The following is a 17,462-nucleotide window of genomic DNA, read 5'->3' as shown; positions in this document are numbered from 1 at the left end:
CTCTTCTCTGCTCGCTACTCACTTCAAGTGCCAGTCACTGTAGCAAAAGCAAGGGGCAGCTGTATCCACCCAAAAATGCAGTTTATGTTCAAAAGAGACTCAAGTTCAGTCCATGGCTGACATTATGCAAGAAAAGTCCAGCTCTAAAGGCTACTCCTCTCATTCTTTGCCCATCAGGTTCTTTCCAATCGTGCTTTATCACCTCAGTCCCAGGCCGCTTCCTTCTCTTTTTTTCGAAAACCACCAGTCATGAGAATCAATGTCTAAGAAAAGTTTCTTTCTACCAAGCAAGGGTTAACAGTTTTTTCTCAGCAGGGTGCTGCAGGCAGAGGCACTCCCAGGCTCCGCAAACCCCCACGTGGCTGGGCACCTTCTCCCGGAGTTTGGGGGGGAGGAGGGGGGTGAGCACACACAGAAGGCACTTCCACAGTTTTCCACCCCTCCATCCTGGACGGGGCAGCTCAGTTCCAGTCCTGTCCCTTCTCTTCTCCCCCCCCCGGGGGCTCCGGCTTACCTGAGCCGACCACGTGTTTCCCCTCCCCCATCCAGTCTCGTGGCCAGGCGGGGGAAGGAGACCTGAGACATCTCTCTGCTGACACCCGGATCTGAAAAGAGGCCGAGCCCCCCAGACTCCTGCTTTTAACTCTTTGTGTCCTCAGAGGCGTGTCCAAACCTCTGAGTGACCAATCCAGGTGCCAGCAGAAAAGCTGATCACTGATTGGACTGCCCACATCCCCCTGGAAAAATTCACCTCCCCCCCCCCAACCACGACAATAACAAACAAGTGTTATTGTTGTTAGGGATTTAGTGACCTTAGACAATTATTAAAATATGTGCAAAACACAATTTAGATATATTATTGCCCCTCACTATCACTTCTAAGAGAATTGTTGTGTGATTGACTTCAGCTGAACATCTTCACTCCATTCATTGATTTCATATGAGCTGGTGACTTTTTAGTTCTCTCAAAATTCAGATGGAAAAGGTTTTTTCGGTTTTAGACTTTTAGACTTAAATTTGTAAATAAGGAAAATTAGTTGAGTTTTTGTGGTTGTCTTTATTCTAATATTTTTCAACAAAATAAACTGAAATGTTCTTGTGTAAATTAAGCTGCTTTGCATGACCCAGAAAAATCACTTTTGCAGGATGCCTCCTGCAAAATCAATAACACTTATGGATATCTTGAGAACATTCATCAAAACAATTACATTTTTATGCATTACATGAAAAATTTGGATAGTATTCATCCTATTAAATTATGATGGCTACTCCATAAAAGCACAATAAATTAGAGGTTTCCATTTTATTTAGTCCTGACATTAATATGCTTGACCTTACTCTAGTCAGTCACCACTGGAAATATTTTTAAGATCATAACAGTGTTTTTAAGGCAGCTCTGTGTATTTCAGTATTTTAGACACAGGACAATATTTTTTTTCTTTAACAGCTGTTTGAAGGCATCCAACAAACTCTTCCTTTAGTAATATATGGATTTTTCCTTGGGCCACTTATATCCACAGCAAAATAATGCCCAATTCTGAAAACTGTTAAGATTGTAGAGGGTAACTTTATTGGAAAATAAAGAATTCTCTGGTAAAGCTTCATTAATGAACCCTGTACCTGTTGAAAACACAAAAGAAATTCTGAGAGTCTTCTTTTCCATGACTGAGGTTTATTGAAACAAATTTATGTTTATTAATCTCATATTTCAGGTAGACTACTGTTTATTTGCAAGAGCCAGAAAAGAATAATTGAATTTAAGAGCAAAATAACTTGGCTGATGTGCTTCTGAATAGAAACTAGCTATGTCTGGAGAAGGGAGCTAGAGAAGATTGCACTCCTTTTTTTTATTACTATTTAAAAAAGAGAAAAATCAAGTTAGTAATGTTTGTTCTACTTCTGATAGTGCATGAAGATGAGACTTGATACAGGTGTAAATTGACTCTCTCTGAAGAGTAGCTTGGGTTGATTTATTTTTCTTTCTCTTCTTCAGAGAGGTCTGTTTTGCCTGCTATTTGGGCAACATACATATCAAAGCACAGGAAAAAGTATTTTGCAGGAACAGTGAAAATTCATTTCTGTTATTTTCTACAATTTTCAGAGGCTGTATTGATTAAGAAGGTTTTGGTCTTTCCTATAGAATTTGAGTTTTTCCATAGGGCATTTAAAAACACTTTTCATGTTTTGTGTAAATGGAATAGACATTTGAGCAGATATTTAAGAAACCTTTTAAAGTTGGACATCTTTGGAACTGTCAGAGATGCTCAGAGTCTATATTTGATTCCTCAAGGTTACTAAAGCTAGACCTGAGCTTTTTTGTTGGCCTGAAGAAGAGAAGGGTTGGGGGTGGGACTTATTTTGCATTGTTTCAGTGTCTAATATTTGGGTAGAGGAGATGGTATCAGACTCTTCTTAGAGGTGAACATTGAGAGAATATAATGCAACTATCACAAGTGGCTGCAACAGAAACCCAGAGGTAACAAAATCCTATAAAAGCACCACTAAGCACTGGAACATACCGTTTAGAGAGTGTTGGAGTGTATCCATTCTTGGAATTTTCCAAATTTATTAGTGCTAATCAAGACAATCTATGTTTTGGTTTGTATAAGTTAAACTTTGAGCAGGAGGATGCAGGAGGTGGCTTCCAGAAGTCCCTTTCAAAACTACAAAACTAATTATTCTTTCAATCTATGTAATTCTTTACATAGATATATATTATTTAGATATATAGGATTCATTGACATTGTTTGAATATTTCTTTCTTTTTACAAATACTTTGCTGCTATGGTATGAAATGCATTGTCTGTGTAGTATTCAAATACTGATAGTTTTCTTGGCACGGTCACACAAAATTACTGTATAGTTCTAATCATATTGGATTCCATCAGAAATATCTGGTTTGGTAATTGCTTCCCTATTGCTTCCTTCTGATGAATAGCTGCAGTCACTGTGTTAGTAAATAAGTGTGAAAACTCTGTCACGTAGTTTGTGCTTCTTTTGTTATCACCACTGCAGCTGGCATGTGCTGTGTTCATGTTTGTGTGCCAGCATCAGACTGAGCAATTTCATCTGCATTCAGATCATAAAATCCATTTTTTGCAAGGCCTGTGGAAAGCATCCAGGGACCACAGAATCGTCTAAGTTGGGATGTAAAACTACTGAGATCAAGTTCAACCTTTGATCACCCCCATGTCAACTAAACCACAGCACTAGGGACCAGATCCAGTCATTTCTTGAACACCTCCAGGATGCTGACTTCATCACCTCCCTGGGCAACCTGTTCCAATGCTTTACAACCCTTTCCATGAAAAAATTGCTCCTGATGTCCAGTGTAAATCTCTGCTGGATGAAACTGAGGCGGTGACCTCTTGTCCGCTGCCATGGAGCAGAGCCTGATCCCCACCTGGATCCACTGTCCTTTCAGATTATTAAAGAGAGTAACAAGGTCTCTCCTGAGCTTTCTTTTCTCGAGATTAAACACCCTCAGATCCCTCAGGTGCTCCTCATAGGACTTCACCAGACCTGTTGTCATTCTCTGTAGTGATTCCACTGCACATCAATGTCTTTCTTGAAATAAGGGGGTCCAAATCTGGAAACAGTTGTTGAATCTATTTCCTACATAGATTCTTATTCCACTGCAGACAGTGTGGAAATGTATTTCAAATGTAAATATTTCTATATGTGTGCCTGATGCTAAAAACTTCCAATGGCAGCATCCATTGTGAACTGAGTCTGTTAAGTACTATTTTGTAATTTGTTAGATACCTTTCACACATACCTTTACCTGGAGTCTTATTTTAACTACTGCTGATGGCAAATGAAAAGAACACCAGTCTAACCACATAAAAAATGTGATTAGAGCACTCTTCATTTGTCATAAGCAGTAGTAGTCTGGTATATGAGCATTCTTAAAAGCAAATTCTGGAAGTGTGATGTTGAGTGAGATGAAAAAGGAATTCAGCACCAGTGAGCTTAAATTGACTCACTCAGTGTAGTCATTACCTCACGAGTCTTGTAGCACTGGTTCACGGAAATTCCCATCTATTTCCATCAGTAGCTGTGGAAACTCTTAGCCAATAAAAGTATTGCACTAATTCTTTCCAACTTTTACCAGGACCGCATTTTGATAGTCAGATTTAAATCTAGCAACTTGTCAAAACCAGGATGATATGCAAAGAATCTTCATCTTAGCGTAATTTTATAGCTTTAAAATGCCATCACTGTTTTTGGTTTTCAAAGCAGGGGAGAAAGTAAAAATTCTTGTTTTAAGATATAATTAATCTATAGAAAAATAAAATGAAGGGTTAAAACAACTGGAAGATTTTAAACATCCTTTTTATGTGCTCTCTTGAAAGTATTTTGAATGTTTTTCTACAGTTGGATCGTAGATTCAATTATCTTCGGATCATTTTGCATATTATTGTTAGAAACAAGCTGCAAGCTTACATATTTTTAGGGTTTTTAGGGTTTTTGTTTGGTTTTGGTTTTGCTGGGGGCTTTTTTGTTTGTTTTTGGTTTTGTTTGTGTGTGTGGGTGTGGATTTTTTTTTTTTTTGTGGTTTTTTTTTTTTTTTTTTTTTTTTTTTATTGTGATCTGCACATGCCAGACAAAGAAAGCACTACATTTTAGCACTTTATTTGCAATGTTCTAGCTATCAGGCATCAACCTGTCAGGAGCATTCTTATTATCTCTGGACTTTTATCTGAACACTGAACTTCATACGTTGCCTGTAAGTTTTTCTCAAATTTATTCTTCTGCTGTTCTCAGTCTTAACTGAGCTACTGACAGAAATCTTCGCTGGTTATTTTCTAATGTCATGTTTTCATTAATTCTCTCTTGCATTCTTTCAAGCAGGCTGACAAGAATGCATAGATCAGAAAGCCTGCTAGTATAAACTCTCAGCTATCAAATCCCACAGTCTCATTCCTTTATGGATTTTCCAATTGCAGTGAAATAAAAAAAGAAATCCAGTTATTAACTTACTCAATTTTTAAATTGGTATTAAAAGGAAATAGGTAACACCATTCTGTTTAAATATTTTATGCATTTGTAATTTCCAGAATCACTGAGGTGAAATGAATGGTTTGTCTGGCACTAACAAAACAGAAACAGGAAAAGAGGTGTTGAAAAACAATTTTCTCTCTTTTTTTTTTCAATAACAATTGGTCAGAGTTGCTTAGATTGATGTCATTTGTACTCTTTTAGATAAACTTGGATAGCATTCAATGTTATCCAATGTCAATTGTTTGTGAATTTTTCATGACACATTTCGATGGAAGTATTCTTTCCCTATGCCTTCAAAATTTCCGGGTTGGTGATCTCGGACAATTGTCATTACCAGACAAATCACACACTTACTGCAGTCACTCAGTTCCATTGCTGCTTGACATCAGACAGAGCTCACTCAAACCTTCCCAACAGAGCAGGTAAAATTCAGTTTCATGTTCAGTGGATTTGGGGAAGATAAGAGGAAAATAGCTCAAGGGCTGGAAGCTCTAATTTTGAAAGGAGAGAAGGTAGGGTTATGTGCAGCCTCAACTCGGAGCAGGACAGGAGGGTTGTGTGCCTTGGCAGGGCATAAGGGAGGCTTTTTAACACTCTCTTTTCTAACTGGATTAGGATCAGAAAATGTTTGATTTTACTTTCAATTTCCTAGGGATTTTACTTACCAAATTTTTTTTTGAGATATCCAGATGACAAAGACATCGAAACAGAAGCTTAGTTCCTCTGCAAATTTGCAAATCCCTATGCAGCATCTACTTCCCTTTTCCAGCACAACATCTCTGGGGAGCTAAAATCCCTAATAATTTTTGTATCCCCAACTCTTTTTGTAGTTTCCTTTTCTGAACCCTAACTTACCATAATGTTATCCTAACACATTTCTCCCAATTCTTTAATTTCATGTTTTGCCCATACTCATAACCTGTGTCTTGTGCTATAAATCACTGATGACAGAAACAAGCCCTGTACAGAATGAGGTCTCAGAAGTGCTTGATTTTCTGCAGAAATCATTACAGGAAAAATGTTGAACAGATACAGACATGTGTCGGCTGGAAAGCTTCCTCCTGTGCAAGGCAAACATTTTTTGTACAGATTTGCTTTTATGTGCATGTTCCTTGCTGTTGAACCTGGAACAGGATTGGTTGGGGCCTCAATTTACATAGCTGGTAAGTCATGTAAACGATCTGTGAATTACAGCTTGGTTGTCTCCACACAGAAAATTTTCAGGGAAATCTTCCAACATTTTCAAGATTACCTGAAACACTTTTGTTTCTTTACTATCATTTTTGTAGCTGAGCACACCTCTCCAAATTAAATTGAAGTAATCAGGATTTTTTTCCTCCTTTCCTTTTCATTTTTGTTTTCAGAGCATTTTTTTGTCATTAAAGAGGCCAATTCTTTTTTTTTTTCCTTTTTTTTTCTTTTTACAATATATCTTCAGGCTGTTTTCTGCGTGATCCATTGGTCACCTGAGGTATTGTAGCTTTAAGCCCAAACAACATGGACAGTGAGAATGGAAATAGGATATTTATTTATTTTAAAATTGCAAATTTCATTATTCTTCAGAAATACCTTATCAAGAAGAATTTTATCATGGAAAATATTGTTAAACACCTCAGTTACCTAGGTAAGTGGAGGACCCACCATCCCTGGAGGTGTTCAAGAAAGAGCTGGACATGGCACTTGGTGCCTCAGTTGGTGATCAATCAAGCATCAGACTTGATTATCTTGGAGGTAAATTCCAACCCTAATGATTCTGTGCTTCTGTGATTAACAGATTTTCTTTAGGTGAATGACAGCGGATATGTTAGAAATAGTTTTTTATTTATGTGCAAAATTTTTGAATTCATCATTAAATTAATTGTAGAGAAAGAGAAACCTTGTGGAACCTTTTATTACTTCATGGCAGCAGCTTATTTGCACATTTGCACATGCAATTATATCTTCAAAGGCTCCTGCTTCCTAACCTTTTCAACAGGCTGTTGACTGGGGCTAATTAATTCTTAAAGAATAGTTCTCTGATCATGGCTGAAGGTGATCTGTCTTTTTCTGTACTTCAGACTGACTTGTGGTATTATGAAACACTGTATCTGGTTCTTAATTGTCATGTCATACTGCATTAAGTCACACAATACTATCCTGAAAAGACTGATGCAATGATTTATCTCATGTCATATCTTGATGTGTCAGTCAAGGAAGTAGAGCATATATAGAAGGATCCTATCTGTAAAAATGGCTTATATATGTTGAGTCCTAAGAAAAAGAAACAAAACATGAAAACCACAGAACTTGAGAAAAACTGCTTTTATACTAAGTATAATGCTTAGAATTATCTGTTAGACTGACATATCTTTGATAAGATATGATAAATTTGTTTAAATCAGGATAGTAGAATATATATGACAAAGAATCCTTGCTGTATAAACAGCTGTTAGGGATCCATTTTGAGCAATACACAACAGGAATCCTCATAGTAACCTTTGAGGACTTCTTGGAGTCCAATATCTTAAAATTTAAGAATTGAATACAGTTTGTGGGGAACATTCTAGCCAAACTGGTTTTTGGTATATTTCTTCTTGTTTGATATTGTTGGTATCAATACCAAAAAACAATTCACTGAGAAACTGGGGGCAAAACCTGATTATTTTCTTTTAAAATCTCATCTATAAGATAAGCAGTAGACAAAGTTATCTAAGCACAGAACAATTAGGAACTCTAGGTTAGGTCCTAACTGCTTTAAATGTATAAAACTTCATTTTCTGTTGGTAGATAATATCTTTTAGGTCCATTTTCATGGCAAATCAACTGTTTCTTCAAGGTGCCTAAGTATGTGAGCAATAAACACCAAAGACATTTTTGGTAAGGATAGTTGGCATCTATGGATTTATCTTTGGCTCCTCAGCTGAAAGATTTTATGGGGAGTATTCAGTCATACAGGTTCTATGCAGCATTTGATAGTGTCCATGACTTCCACCTCCATTAAGAGATTTTGAGGTCTCAAGAAGTAACAGTTGCTTAATGCACACCTGTAAAATTGTATTTTATACAAAAATGTCTGTAGGACACTAAAGATAAAATTAGCTACTAACTTTAATGCCATTTCCTAGATTTTTGAAAGACATTGCTCATGATGATGTCTTATTTCCATGTTCTGATGCCATTTCTTCTAGTTTTATTTTTTCTGTCATTACAGCACGTCTTAGAGAATAACAGCTGCTTGTGTTCAAGGTAAACATATTTTTAATTTTATATTTTTTTAGCAGATATTCTAAAGACAATAATGGCTGAAGGCAATGATGTTGGTGTATCTCCTAGTTAATATGCCAATCTACTAATTACCTTAACTATGTCACAATAATTTACAAGGAGCTGGTTATAACTCTCTTACATTACACATAAAAATCCTGGAATTATTAAGTGGATACTATTCCCAGGATTTGAGTTTTTGTATGAAAACAAACTATCATTTATAATAAAAGGGGAATTTGCACATTAAAGGGTGTTAATTTTTACCTACTTCTATAAAAGTAATGTGGCAATCGCATATTTTCATGGTTTTTTGTCCCAGTTATTTTCCTGGCCTGGATTTTATGGACACTCCTCTTTTTACATCAAAAGTTAATAATTTTTTTTTTCTGAAAGAAACATTAAAAACAATATTTTAGAACATCTCAGCTACACTAAAAAATATGTTTTTAAAATACTTCAAGCTTTTTGATTTATCAATAAAAGTGACAGTGATTGCTTTCTTGAAGAAAAAACACGTCCTTCCCCTGTTCTTTTACATCTGTAGCTTTTAAATTTTCTCTGTCAACTATGGCCAGAAGACAGTAACTAAGACAGTAGCAGATAACAATTAATCAGATAAATAGTATCTGATAGCAACAAGTAAATAACAGATAACAACAGATAAATAATGTTTAATGTGGAAATCACCAATTTTTTAAGATTAATTGAATTTCTATCTCCCTGTGGCAGTAACAGAGTTAGATGTATATTTGCCTCACATTAACACTTTAGGATGACCAATGCATTGAGATTTTTAATGCCAAAAAATCAAGATGCCTTCAAGAAATACAGGGGTTAGACGATAATAATGAGATCAAAGGCCTACCAAAGAAATGAAGATTAAATTAAACTAACATAGAAACCAATAAATAAGTGGAAGTATGGTCTATACACAGTTCTTCAGAATTCAGTAGCGGGTGGGCAGAAATATAGGAACTTCTGTGTGTAGCAGAGTTTGGATGGGGCTTTTGTTCAACATCAGAATGAGGATATTAAAATAAGTGACTTCTAAAATTGCCATAAAAGCATTATTACTTTACTGGCTTTTTTATAACGGGAATTTATTTTTTCACAGAATAAACATATAAGTCTTAATAACTTTTTTACCACATACTGTGGCACATCCAGTTTGTAATAGCAAAAACTAAAAATTATTATCTTTATGTGATTTAATGTTTCTGTTTGTTTATTTGGTATGGCTTTGAAAATTGAGTTTATGAACTCCATAGTTTCTTGAGATTCTTACTAGGAAAATCTTATTGCCAGATAACTGAATCTTATATTCTACCCTAAAAGGTGTTACATTTTATATATATATGTATATATATATATATATATATATATGTATGTATATATATATGCATGTATGTTTAGGTAAAGATCTCCAAAAAACTTGATTTTGTAATTCTTTTAACACTGAGTTGCACTTTCCTGGAATTTACCTCAAGAGATGCAATGTTTCATGGCCCCCTCAGTTTACCTTTTTTTGGCTTTGTATTCAAATAAGATTGTGTCACAGAAGCAAATAACAACTACCACCCATCCAGGAATTTTAAACTCGGTTTGGTTTGGGTTGAGTTGGGTTTGTGGTTTATTTTCAATACTTCTACAGCACATTTAACTGCATTTCAGTCTTCATTTTTGATGACAGAAAAGCCAATGTAGTGTATGGAAAGCTGATGTTTCAGCTTTCAGATGGATAGTTTGAGGAAACTTGCTCTTCTCTCTTTGCTACACCTTGGAAGGCCTTTAGCTAAAATTCAAGAACAATTATATAATATGTAACTTTTTAAGTATAAAGAGAAATAGTGTACAAAGATAAGGGGTGTTGCAATCTGGTCATAAAGGCCCCAGAATCTTGTGGCCTCCAGTCATATTAGCTGAACTCAGGACTCTATTGCTCAACTAATAAAACTAATAAAAACTAAATAAAACTGATAAAAAAGGTGTAAATATTAGAAAATTTTGTGTTATGTAGGTAAGCATAACCACTTAAGTTGTGTGGTTATGGGAGCAAGGTAAAATGTTTGGAAAATAATGCCTTAACCTTTGAAATATGTCCTTATAGCTCATTCATGTCAATTAGTCTTCAGTTTAATATCTGATCAAGTATGTGGAAGGCAATTTATAATTGTAATTGAAATTTGTAAACATGTAATTTGCAATTTGTAATTTGCGATTGTAAATTGTAATTTGCTTGATTATGAAGGAAATTTCTTGGAACAAAGGGAGTACCCTGATATATCTGACCACTTTCTGTTCTTACATAACCTGTTTCAGTGACCACATAACTGAAATTTAAAGCAGGATTTGCCATTGTAACTGTCACTAAAATATTCTTTGATTATGTACAGCTTAGAGCCTCTAATCTTTGAACTTCAAGGGGTGATAATGATTTTATTATGTCGTCCAGACTAATTTGTTGTATTCAAAGTCAAGTACCTCAGAATATTAGGTTTCCTCACCTCTCAGACATGAACAGCTGCATTAGTTACTTGTTTTTTTTTGAAGCTGCTGTGAGAGTCTTTGCAAAAAAAAACACAGCAGTAAAATATCTGCTATTTTCAATTTCAAACTACTTGCCATTCTAATATGTGCAATATTAGCTTTTCTCTGCTAGGGTGGAAAAAAAAGAATTAATAGAAGATATATACATACTGCAAAAGTTGCAATAACCCCATTTTGAAATTACTTTGGACAATTTTTTATACAACTCTGAATTAGAAAGAACAAATAGTCTCTTTCTAAAGTAGAAAATTCTTCTTGAGAGACTGTGACATATATATGACCAAACCTATATATGATATATATAGGTTTGGTCATATATATCATTATATATCTCTTTCTTTCTTTCTTTCTTTCTTTCTTTCTTTCTTTCTTTCTTTCTTTCTTTCTTTCTTTCTTTCTTTCTTTCTTTCTTTCTTTCTTTCTTTCTTTCTTTCTTTCTTTCTTTCTTTCTTTCTTTCTTTCTTTCTTTCTTTCTTTCTTTCTTTCTTTCTTTCTTTCTTTCTTTCTTTCTTTCTTTCTTTCTTTCTTTCTTTCTTTCTTTCTTTCTTTCTTTCTTTCTTTCTTTCTTTCTTTCTTTCTTTCTTTCTTTCTTTCTTTCTTTCTTTCTTTCTTTCTCTCTTTCTTTCTCTCTTTCTTTCTTTCTCTCTTTCTCTCTCTCTCTCTCTCTTTCTCTCTTTCTCTCTTTCTCTCTCTCTTTCTTTCTTTCTTTCTTTCTTTCTTTCTTTCTTTCTTTCTTTCTTTCTTTCTTTCTCTCTTTCTTTCTTTCTTTCTTTCTCTCTTTCTCTCTTTCTCTCTTTCTCTCTTTCTCTCTTTCTCTCTCTCTTTCTCTCTCTCTCTTCTCTCTCTCTTTCTCTCTTTTTTGTCCTTTCTCTTAATCTTAACTTCTGTTTAACACTTAGGCATCACAGTTTTTGACGTAATATTTGCATTAGGTTAAAAAAATAAAAAAATTGCATGGTAGCTCTGAATGCTCACAACCATTTTTTAAAGAAACCTACTCAGTGAATGGAATAAAGAGGCAACAAGTAGACGAAGTTACACAAGAATTGCCTGTAGGCTTCCATTATGTTTTTTAGATTATATTCTTACATTTTTAATGTGATCTGACTAAAATACTAGTGAGTTTATCTCCTGTGTTGTGTTAAATTTAGCCTGAAACCTTTCTACTAAGATCTGGAAGCCATATGGTCTTGTTAGTATTTAAATAAGAAACTTCCCAAGAAAACTCTGATGTGGCAGCATAAGGCTGTTCAGCTTCATTCCCTTCTGTTTTTCTCAAATTAATCCTTGTTTTGAACAAAGGCACTTGTACTACTTCCTTCAATAACATTTCAATAGAGTTTCAAATAATTTGAGATTTACATCCGTAGTAGAGTAATTTGTAACTTCAATGTTATTTCTTTCTCTTACTGAGAAGTCACTGATTTTAATGAAATGGTGATGTTTCCTTGATCTTGTGAATTTATGTTTGTTTTCTAATGACCTTAAATCCATGCTGATGATTGCAATGTATAGGTGTTGATAGAGGGTTTATCTTTTAGTCAGTGTTCTTTGGCAAAATGTTTGTCTGAACATCAAGGAGATGAGACAATAGAAGGATGAAAACTTGCAGGAATTAGTTAGACATTATTGTAATAATTTTCTATACAAGTAGATAAAATATGTTTACATGTTATATGTATTTTAGAGCCATCTTTGGTAAAAAAAAATTATTTCATATTAATACTTAAAAGACAAAATCTGGCCACAGGAAAATTCTTTTTGTCAACAGATTCTCTATTTTCTAGCACAGTTTATAGTACTTTTCAAAACACTATGATAAAACGGACAAATCAAATCAATAAGACCATAAATTATCAGGAGGGACAGTGGAAAAGGAGGTAGTTGTACATGTAAAATCTGTATCAATTTCAATCTTCTTTTGTTGATGTCTGCTGATGACAAACTGATTTGGATGACAAATTTGACAAATTTGAAATTTGGCTTCAGGTGTTGCACCTTTCGGCCTGAGCATAATTGGGGATACCAGAAAAAAATGGTTACCTGTTTACAATAAAACTCCCAAATCCCTTAGCTCCTATGGATTTAAGACTCTTTCGAAATGTAGCTGGCAATTTTACTTTTTCAATAAATACAGATATCCAAAGAACTGGGTTTGTTTTTCTGTTTTTTGGACTGTGACAAAATTATCTCTTAGTGAGAAAATCATAACTAGAAATTATCAAAGAAATATTAGGATTACATAAGGGCTTAACATTTTGCGTTTTAGAAACCACCAGTTATTTAAATTAAACATTAATGATTTCAGGGCATGGAAAGAAAGCTGAAAGAGTTGTTTTGATCCTCCAGTTTAAAGATTTCAGATTACTGCATGCTAATGATATTAAATATCTTAATTCTGTCTTAAAATAGAAATGTATTTTTCAACCACATTGTAATTAGATTAACTGAGACTGCTTTGTTTTCTCTGCCAATTTCCAATGAAAATAAAAGGTATTAACTGTGATCTGTAAGATTTATATGGAATATTTGCACACTGTGCAATAAATTGAAAAATCACTGGATTTCTAAGAGATCCATTTTAATGAGTAAGTGAGTCAACCTCTGAACTAGGTAACAAGATTGATATATTTTTTCAAAGATCAAACTTTCAAATTATCTGCCACAGCTTTATTGCCTATAGGAGGTTGGATTCTTCTACACTTTATGAATAGAAGTCTACAGATTATAAAAACATTCTATAAATTTGCTTTTATATCCTATTACACGTTATTTTCTACCTATTGACTAGTAGCTGTCATTATTTAATTTATTGAAGGTATTTTTAAAACAACTTGAAAAGGAAGGGGGTAGTGTCTTTATGATTCCTTCAGAGGGGTAAAAAACAAGAAAAGGAAAGTAGCTGGAGTCAGTACCAATACAGAAAACAGAGGAAAGAAATTCCAGAACTAGGAACTGTGTTCTGCCTGTGAACTGTGTTTTGGGCTATGAAGGAGGTGAAGGATCAGGAAGGGAAGCTGTGTGAGGAGCAGCTGAGGGCATTTGGTGAGTTCAGCCTGGAGCAGAGGAGGCTGAGGGGAGACCTCTGCAGTTTCAGCTTCCTTGGGAGGGGAAGAGCAGGGCTCCCCACCTGGCTGCTTGCGTTTTCCCCGTGCTCAGCAGAGCAGGAGAAGAGATTAAGATGGAAAAGCTTGCGGGCAGAGATAAAGAGGAGATCACGGACCAGTTCTCATTGTGAGTAAAACAGACGCATCTTGAGAAAAATTAATTTAATTTGTTGCCAATGAAATTAGAATTAGATGGAGAGAAACAAAGACAAAACTGTTGTGGTTTAACAAAGTCTGGTTTTCAGTTGGGCATGGCGGTGCCCCGTAGGGACCAGGCGGAGCCAATCAGCTGCCTAGTTTGGAAGACTGACACCCGTTAAATTCGTTTGTGAGGCTATGGTGTAGATACATTTTTGGTATATCAGACTTCGTTTTTCCCCGTAATTCATGAGGGGATGCAGCATTCATCCACAGCCCATGAGGAAATGTCACTCGTGCTGGAGCGTGTGGATGCTGAAGAGCTGTAATCCAATGAGAAGCTTCAACAGAGAGAGATGAGAGAGATGAGAAACTTTGCCCCAGGGACAGAAGAAGAAAAACCTCTGTTCCCAGAGATAAAAGAAGAGAACTTTTGTTTTTATGCTAGAATAGCTCATCCTTAATATAGTATCCCATAATTTGACATGGCCCATGAAAACAGCTTTGGGAAAGCTGCAAGGCATGGGAGGGACTTTCATACTGCAAACAGATTTTCCTTTCCCAGGTGGCTGGTTAGCTGTGACACTGAAGCCAAAAGAGAACTGTTTCTTGTGGAGAAGTCTCCATGGCTTGGCAAGAGAGACTTCTTTCCATAAGTGGACTGAAGAAAGATTACTTTAGAGACGGTAAACTGACTGAAAGTTCCAGGGTTTGTCTCTGCACTGTCAGTGGGAAAGAAAAGAGGGTGTGGGGAGAAGCGTTCTGAAGGTTTATTCTGATCTTCTTACTACTTTTCTTTTAATTCTGTTAATAAAGTTTTCTTTATACTGTTCAAAGTTTTGAGCCTGTTTTGCCCTTCTCCTCCTAATCCATATCTCACAGCAGGAAATTAGTAAATAATTTCTAGTGGGTGCACTGGCATTTGGCCAGTACTAAACCCACGACAAAAACCTAAAACAACTTTCAGTTACTCCCTCCTGTTCCCAAGACCAACTTTAGTCCCTCATTCCCATCTCTTCTGCCTCCTTCCCTTGAGTGGTGTGGGCAGATTGGGAACGAGGGAATTGTGATCAGGTTATAAGAGGTTTTCTCTGCCTGCCCTTCCTCTTCAGCATTTTCCCTCACTGTAGCATAAGTCCTTCCGCAGTTTCCCTCTGGACATATCCACCTACAGCACCATGGTACCCTGCCCAGGTTCCTTCATTGACCTCTCCATGGGTTGCACTGCAATACCTGATACTCCTTGGTTTCTCCAGGGGCTGTGGGGGGAACTCCGCTCTGGCATCTGGAGCTCCTCTCTTCCTCCTCTTATTCTCACCTAGTTTCTGGTGTTTTTTCTTCTTCACAATGAGCAAATTATTTCGTTAGTTTCTTTCAATGATTTCATGATAAATTAGTACAAAGACGTATGAAATTCATCTTTCCATATAAAAAAATCAGAAATTCTGGAATCTTCCCCAGTGATATAGCTGCATGGTCTTTGGAAACTGAAAATACATAAATCATAAAAAACATAGTAATACCATCAAGTAAAAAGTAATTTGCGATTTATTTAGATTAGTAATTTATTTAAGGATCCAGACATTTTTGGCATCACTGTTGGCTCTCTGGAGAGATATCCAGAAATTATTTTGCTCACAGAGCTCTGACAGGTGAAAAAGTGAAGCCTTGTCTATCAAATTTGACATTTCATGCAATCACTCTTTTAAATGCCATCTTTCCATAAGCAGCATTTCCCAATTCTGTTTGTACTGTGTCTACATTGTTTTTGAAAGGCATGCTATGATCTTGTCTAATTTTTGCAGGGGTGATTGGCAGGGAGGCCAGGATATGCCCCCAGTGGTCACTGACCTCCGTGTGACTGATAAGGATTGGCAAGTCAGCAGCTGCCAGCAGAGCAGCTGTTGTCTTGGAAAGATTTGGAACACGAGCATCAACTTAGCTTCAATGTTTCGTTTTTTTTAGGGTGTCCTCTTCTGCCCTCCTTTGGCCCCTCCTGGGGGAAAGATGTTGGGTACTGTCTCTCCAGCTGACTCTTGCCAAATGAAGTACACATTTCTGATGTCTCTACAATTTTCTGACATGAATATTCTATCTACTCTATGCTTTCTCAAATCAGCCATGTCAGTAAGAAGCCTAACCTAGTATTTAATTAAATCATGTGCATGAGGTTAATTTTTATTCAATCAGTATTTTTCCCAGTTTTGAGGAGTCTGAATTGTAAGTCTATATAAGCTCTAAGATTTGTCAAATGCTTTCTTTTACTTTTTCACCAATCATTACTAGAATCAAAATAAAGCAGAAAGAAAATAACCCTTCGAAGGTGAGTAAATAGGATATCCTAATTACTGATGTTTACTCAATTACTGCCACTAATATTTAAACTTGGAACTAGTTTATGTATCTAAAAAATTATAAAATTCTAGTGTGTCTGCCATTAATTTATATCTTTCTAAATAATTGAGTACTCTAAAAAATTAAATTATTTTTCATTTGATGGTGCTATAAGTTTTATGTATTTAATCTTGAAACAACTTACTTATATTCCTCTTTAAATATTAATCTGAAAAGGAATGAACAATAGTAAACAGTGAAAAATCATTATAGAGTTATGAAAAAAAGAAAAGTATAATAATCTCTCAGTCTGTGTTTGAAAAATATACAAGACACAGTAGGACTGTAAAAGAAAAAAAATTACAAAAAGGGCTTGAGATGATTTTCAGCTTCAGGTTGAGATTTTTAGCAGCCATAGGTCCTCTGCCCATATTAATTTTTTTGCTAATGTCAGCTCCTGTATCTGCCTTTGGATCTCTGAATGATGTTCCACAAGGCATTTCTCCTTTTCCTCTATGTCTGCAAGTGGCAATAGTACTCCTTAGAAATCTACATCACATTCTCGCATCCAAAGATCTTTGTCTGCCTTTATAGATTTCCTATTTGCAGTATCTGATACATTAAAATTGTGGTCAGCTGGGAGACCCTTTTCAAAACAAAATACTTACCCATCAGAACATAAATACAGAGGAAAACTGTATGAAACAACATCAATCAAAAAAATGTGTGTGCTTTTCACATTTCACTTTTACTAGACTTCCACAAAAATGAACTTCTTTTTGTATTTAAACTTGGTGCCTTTGCTCTTCTTTCTAACTAATTAACTAGTATGTTCTAAGTCTCCTCACTAATAAAAGACTGCTCTTTCTGACTTTGATATCAGGGCTATTGAACTTCCTTATTCTGCTGCTATGCCCTCTGCCATGAGTATATTCTGGAATACCTGGCATGAAAATAGGAAAACATTTCCCAAAATGTGCTGTCTATTAAAAACTGTGGAACAAATCATATATTTTGTTACAAATGCCTAATGGGATTCAAATATATGGAGATTCAAATCACTGAAATGGGAAAATAGCATGCATG

The 17,462-nt window shown here is 35.5% G+C and overlaps 1 long non-coding RNA gene across 1 annotated transcript in view; it reads right to left on the bottom strand.

Annotated features, from left to right (window-relative positions):
* Positions 1-234: 234 nt before the first annotated feature.
* Positions 235-17,462, bottom strand: part of LOC134548804 (uncharacterized) — a 381,797-nt gene continuing 364,569 nt past the window's right edge. Inside the window, exon 6 of the long non-coding RNA XR_010079899.1 lies at positions 235-280. This is a non-coding gene — a long non-coding RNA (uncharacterized LOC134548804). The remainder of the gene's footprint in view (positions 281-17,462) is intronic.

This window comes from Prinia subflava, chromosome 3 (genome assembly GCF_021018805.1).
Source record: "Prinia subflava isolate CZ2003 ecotype Zambia chromosome 3, Cam_Psub_1.2, whole genome shotgun sequence".
In the NCBI taxonomy this organism is placed as follows: Eukaryota; Metazoa; Chordata; class Aves; order Passeriformes; family Cisticolidae; genus Prinia; species Prinia subflava.
Note: the sequence above shows the minus strand (reverse complement) of the source record. Positions and strands in the feature narration are given on the sequence as shown.